Genomic DNA, 5,976 nt, shown 5'->3' with positions numbered 1-5,976 from the left:
ATATTAGAATGATTTCTGAAGGAAATGACTGGAGTACTGATGCTAAAAATTCAGCTTTGAAATCACAGAAAGAGAGACAACTGTGAAATGTGAAAAGCAGGATCTGGGTGAAATTTGTTTGATGAAAACAGTCTGTAATATTGAATTAAAACTGCACAGACAAAGTCTTTATCACAAGTATTATCACAATACTGTAGTCTTAAAAGATGTAAGATTTAAGTTTTGTGTCTATAATTGCAGAAAAGAGTGGGTTTTATAATTAATTCATATATTAGAATAACTCTACCATTAAAAATTAAGTTTTGAGTTTTGTTTTTTTTGTTTGAAATAAATAAATAAATAAATTTAATACTGACACTAAGTGCATTATAATCTTAAAAAAGATTTCCATTTCCAGTGAATGCTGCTCTTTATAACTTTCTTTCTTTTAACTTTCTAAATTCTGAACCCAAAAATGTCAGTTTCCATCAAAATATTAAGCAACAACTATTTTCAACACTGATAATAAGAAGTGTTTTAAAGCATCAAATCAGCATATTAGAATGATTTCTAAAGAATCATGTGACACAAAACTTGAGTAATGAAGCTGAGAATTCAGCTTTGCATCACAGGAATAAATTATATATTAAAAAAGGTGACCCTGGACCACAAAACCAGTCATAAGTGTCAATTTTTTCAAAATTTATGGAACATGATCTTTACTTAATATCTTAATGATTTTTGAAATAAAAGAAAAATCAATAGTTTTGACCCATACAATGTATTTTTAGACTGGTTTTGTGGTCCAGGGTCACAAAATAAAAAATGATCCATTTAAATTGCAACAATATTACTGTTTTACTGTGTTTTTTTCAATCAAATACTTCTTTCAAAAACATTAAATCTAAATTTTTGAATGCATATTGCAAGAACACTATATAAACAAATTTTCTTCCTCTTTATAAACTCAGGTAACTGACAGCATTTCAAAGATTTACTTGTATTTAACCCAGAACATTTCTTTAAAAGAAACAGTGTTACCCCAAAGTTATCTGTGGGAAAACAACCCAGGCTAGTCACAGAAGACAACATTGTCCTTATACAGTTAAGCTCTACACTAGTTGGGGGGTGTGAGCTGAATTTTCACAGCCTGCTACTCACTCTCTCTTTCTGCTGTAAGGGCAAGCTTCGCGTGTGTCGTTGGTTGAGCCAGGATCAGGAGGGGATCAGTGAAACCATTCTTGTCGTCACAGCCGTGGGGTCTGACGCACGATCAGAGCCAATAAGAGGGCATCTTGAGTTTGTGTGTGAGAAATTGTTGGCTTTTTAAAAATTACAGGGGGCAACAGGGGGAGGTTACATAAAGACATGGCACAAAAAAAAGACACCCAAACAAGACCTTTACAAAAAAACCTGCGCAACCGTAATGTTGAATAACACACAGGTATTGTGCACTAGTTATGAAACCATTTGTCTCTATTGTCTGGTGCTGAGAACAATTGAAAAGTGGGTCAGTGGGCTGAAAAAAAATCTGCTCCCAACATTTCAGTTTGAGCAGTTTTTTCCCAGAGAGCGTTTTCTGTGTGACATGCACGACCCCATTAGCTCATTTACCAAATTTTTTCAGAACACAATCCCAGTGAAGACATCTGTTTGTATTAGATGACTGATTAAAAGGGTTATACTGTATTTTATATATATATTTTAAAATATTTTTCACTTATCTTCACTTATAATGTTTGTCAAGTTGTTTTGCACCAAAAAAGACATATTTACAATAATCTTTATGTGTCCTAAACCATTTTCTGCCTTCAATAAAGTTTGTTAGTATAGGTCTAATATACTGTACCTAAGAAGATGGGTTTGTATGGAAGCCCATTTTCACACGGAATAAAAAATAAAAATGGTAATGACTTTTTTTCTTGCAGTTCTAAGAATTCTCTCAAAATTGCAAGATATAAACTCTGAACTGCAAGATATAAACTCACAGTTCTGAAAAAAACAGAATTGCAGGCAATAAACCTGCATTTTCAAGAAAAAAAAGTCAGGATTGTAAGAAAAAAGTTGCAATTTTTTAGTTTTTATTTCATGGTGGGAACAAAAAAACAGAACTTTAAGATATTTGAACTGAGAAAAAAATATTGCAAGATATCAAGAATTGTGAGATGTAAACTCAGAATTGTAAGAAAAAGTCAGAATTTTGAGTAAATATTTTATTTCTTTATTTCTAAGAACTGCAAAAAACATTGCAAACTCAAAATTGCAAGAAAACAAAGTGATAATTGTGAGATAAAAGTTGTAATTAAAAAATAGGCTTGTTTATTTATAAAGACAAAAATGGGTTGGCAAGGTGAGAAATTTAAAAATCTTTTAAAAACTTGTTTTAAAAGCATCCATCAGGTATTTTAAAATGTACACTGCATGTTTATGTTGATTTTATGTAATTAAAAATGACATATGCACCATTTTTTACAAAAGGTAAGACTGAATGTACATGAAAATGTCAAATGGTGTAACTGACAAAAACTGAAAAATATTAAATATTTTATCCACCTAGATGGCATGTAAGTTTACTCTTAAAAATAAATACTTCATTTTAAAATATCACACAAAAATATATTTTATTAGAGTTATCTTTAAATGTAAATTTTAATGCGTTTTTTTGCAATATTTGGCGGGACATATGCTGAAAACACCTCTGTTTTCTAAAAAATCTTTGACAAATTATGTAAAAAATGTTAAAAACCATATTATTATACTAAACTAGATTACATTTTATTTAACATTAATTTTCCTGTATATAATTATATTTTTATGAGAAATACTGGTTATGCCAATTGACACAAACCAGTTACACCACTTGACCATGCTGCTTCTACAGCCAAAGACCATTGTTTGTTGATGAAATTGACACTAAAAATCAAGCATGACTCAACAAGTTCAGCTGCATGTATGAGGTCCTGAGTTCAATCCCCAGCATCTCCAGGTGATTGTTAATTACCTATTTTTCAGACTTTTGAACTGTGTGTGTATTCATTACAAATGTCTCCAAACAGCTAACACTTACTACACAAACGTTATCTTGAGCAAAAACACTTGTAACTACACACAAATGAAATCTGCCTTACATTTGGATGTTGTACAGTGGTAGAGCCCATGCTTAGTGTGAAGTGCTGACAACACATTGCTTTATCCACTTAACAAATTGTTATAAAACAAAATAAGTAAACATTACACATCTTATGAGTAGACAGAATGTATAAGATGATCTACGTTTTAACCTTCATAATCATGACGGTACCAACGTTGAGGCCATATCTGGTACCATCAGCCAACGCCTACTTTGGAACTGTGAAGGAGAGAGTTCGACTGGATATGTCAACAGCGCCTTCTATCGGACAATGACGGTAGTATGAGTTTTAAAATGTGAATTCATATGATCTGTTGAGTGCTTTTACCTTCTAGCAGAGGTAAACACATTCACTCCAGAAACCTCCAAAAGATGTTTTATTAGAAGCCTAGTTCCGCAAATGCGTGTGGTAAGAAAAATGAAAATATGTAAGGACATTATTAGCGAAATAAATCATTTGGGGCAAAAGCCAATAAACGAAGTACTTGTAAAAAGGCACGTTTCTGGTGAACCCACTATTTCTGTTAAATCAACCAATTAACTTTGGTTTACGTTCGATTTCATATATTTGTTAATCAGGCCATGTTGACACAATCTCGCTGAACGTCGCCAAAATGTTACTGACAGATCTGGGTAGTAACGTAGTAACTAATTACATGTAATCTGGATTACGTAATCAGATTCCAAAAAATGTAAGTACTTGTAATTAGAATAAGTTCCATTTTAAAAAGTAGTTACCTTTTTATTGATATTATTCACACAACATCAATAAATTATTCATAATTTATTAATTCTCTTTAATTTTTTTTTTCTTTCTAAAATAGTCTACTGCTTTCAGAAAGTCCAGTTTTGTGGACATTCACACATAGACCAGTCATTAATCAGGTGGCGACACAGCATTTGACCAATGGATATACAAATATAATTTCAGGTTTAAGTATTTCAACATTGCATCAACTACTGATGAACACATTCATTTTTATTTGAATTATTACTCAGTAGGTTATTTAATCATGTATTATTATGTATTATTGAAAGGCTTTTGTCTTTTAAACTCATTAAAAAGCACATATTCTTGTTATTATTTCTTATTTGCAGACATTCTCAAACTTTTTGTCATCTGAACCTCTTTGACATAATATATTTACTTTAAAGCAAATAACTCAGCAATTCTGAAAAAGACAATTTCTCCCTTTGCATTGAACTTTGAGTATCATAACTTTGCAGATGTTGTTTATGCTCAAACAGCAACATCACACACTAACTAAAGTTTAAAAAGTCAAATCATAATCAATGACCCCTTTAGTACCCCTGAGATTTTAAAATAAATATTTTAATAATTAAGTATCACATTTGCATGCTCATGTTTCTTTGATATTGGTTAATGGTCTAATGGCGTGCAGGTAAACATAGAATATTTCTTCTTTTTTAGCAAATGAATTATTTTGATTGTTATTTTCAAATGATTTATTTTAATTTTACATTTTTAAGATTTAATGACTTGTTAGCCTTTCATTAAACTCACAAATCCCCTGCAGTTCCTTTTTGTGAGGAGTTCTTAAGATTTAAACATGTGCATGCTTGTTAAACATTAAACATAATCATTCAACAAGTTTGACGTCAAAGTACTGTTATTGCAACTTACGTATCCGAAATAACCTGTAGCCTATTCTCTCTTTCAATTCAGAATATGGATGAAAAAGTTTGAAGTTTGACTCTAGGGGGCCCTAAAATCTAAGATGAAATCAAAGAATATTGTACTTGTTGCATTCTACCTAAAATAAATATAAAAGGTTAATCCGTTGGCTATTTGATTTAAACATCTTAAATGCATTCATACTATTTTATTTTGTTATATGTATTTTTTCTAGGGAACATTAATTGGTGCTGCTCTTACAACTTAACTGTCAATTGCATTTGGTATTTTTCAGCACAAATAGCACATTTATTTGTCACCCTGTCTGAATTTGTTATCCATTAACAGGTAAATTAAAATTAAACAAGCATTACATTCTGAAGCATTAACTGTAATTACTTAATCAAGCCTAATTATTTCATGTACATGGCAAATGGATTAGAAATTCATAGAGCTGTCCATGGTGCTGAACACACGAACCACCATTAGGTAATTTGAAACTGATAATATGATGTTTAGGTAATTTGAAACTGATAATATGACGTTCTGGTGCTGAACACCTCGAATCTGGTCTAGCCTTGGCAGCATGCGAGTCAAAACCAGTCATTCTGATGTTTTAATATGAATGTGAATAGATTTCAGTTTTTCGTTTTGTTGTTTTTTTTTTTTTTTTTGTCTTAAAAGTTGTCTCCCTCTGGTGGGCTTTTCAAGTCAAACCCAAATACGCAAAGCAATCTCTCTTTATGGAGCTTAATCAATAAAATCTGTCACATCAATTTTTAATAATCAAATGCACAGCGATACAGCATACAGCAGTGATTGCTGATGCAATGAAGGTCTATTTTTCTTCAAGCTGCAGAAAAAGAAGAAACAAAGCAAGCCATAAATAATTAAAAACTGAAATATAAAAAGCTAAATGTTTATGTGACTATTTAATTACCTAGAATATATTTAGAACGTGTAGGCAAGCTTATTTGGACTTTTGGTTGAAACCAAACAGCTACTGTGACTTTGCCTTTCTAAATGTACATAGGTCTATAAGATTATATGAAATAAGTTGAACTCATTTTCAGCGTGCAGAACTGTTCATTTCACATGTTACAGAAACTTGAAATAAAATGACAGCAGTAAATCACAGAGCGTCCTATAAGATGCATTTGCCCTTATTTCCCTGCGCGTGCATGAATGCGCGCTGTAGTGAAGTGTGGCTCGCACTCGAGTCCCTCCGCCC

Source organism: Labeo rohita, chromosome 2 (genome assembly GCF_022985175.1).
Source record: "Labeo rohita strain BAU-BD-2019 chromosome 2, IGBB_LRoh.1.0, whole genome shotgun sequence".
Taxonomy (NCBI): domain Eukaryota; kingdom Metazoa; phylum Chordata; class Actinopteri; order Cypriniformes; family Cyprinidae; genus Labeo; species Labeo rohita.
This window is presented reverse-complemented; position numbering follows the sequence as displayed.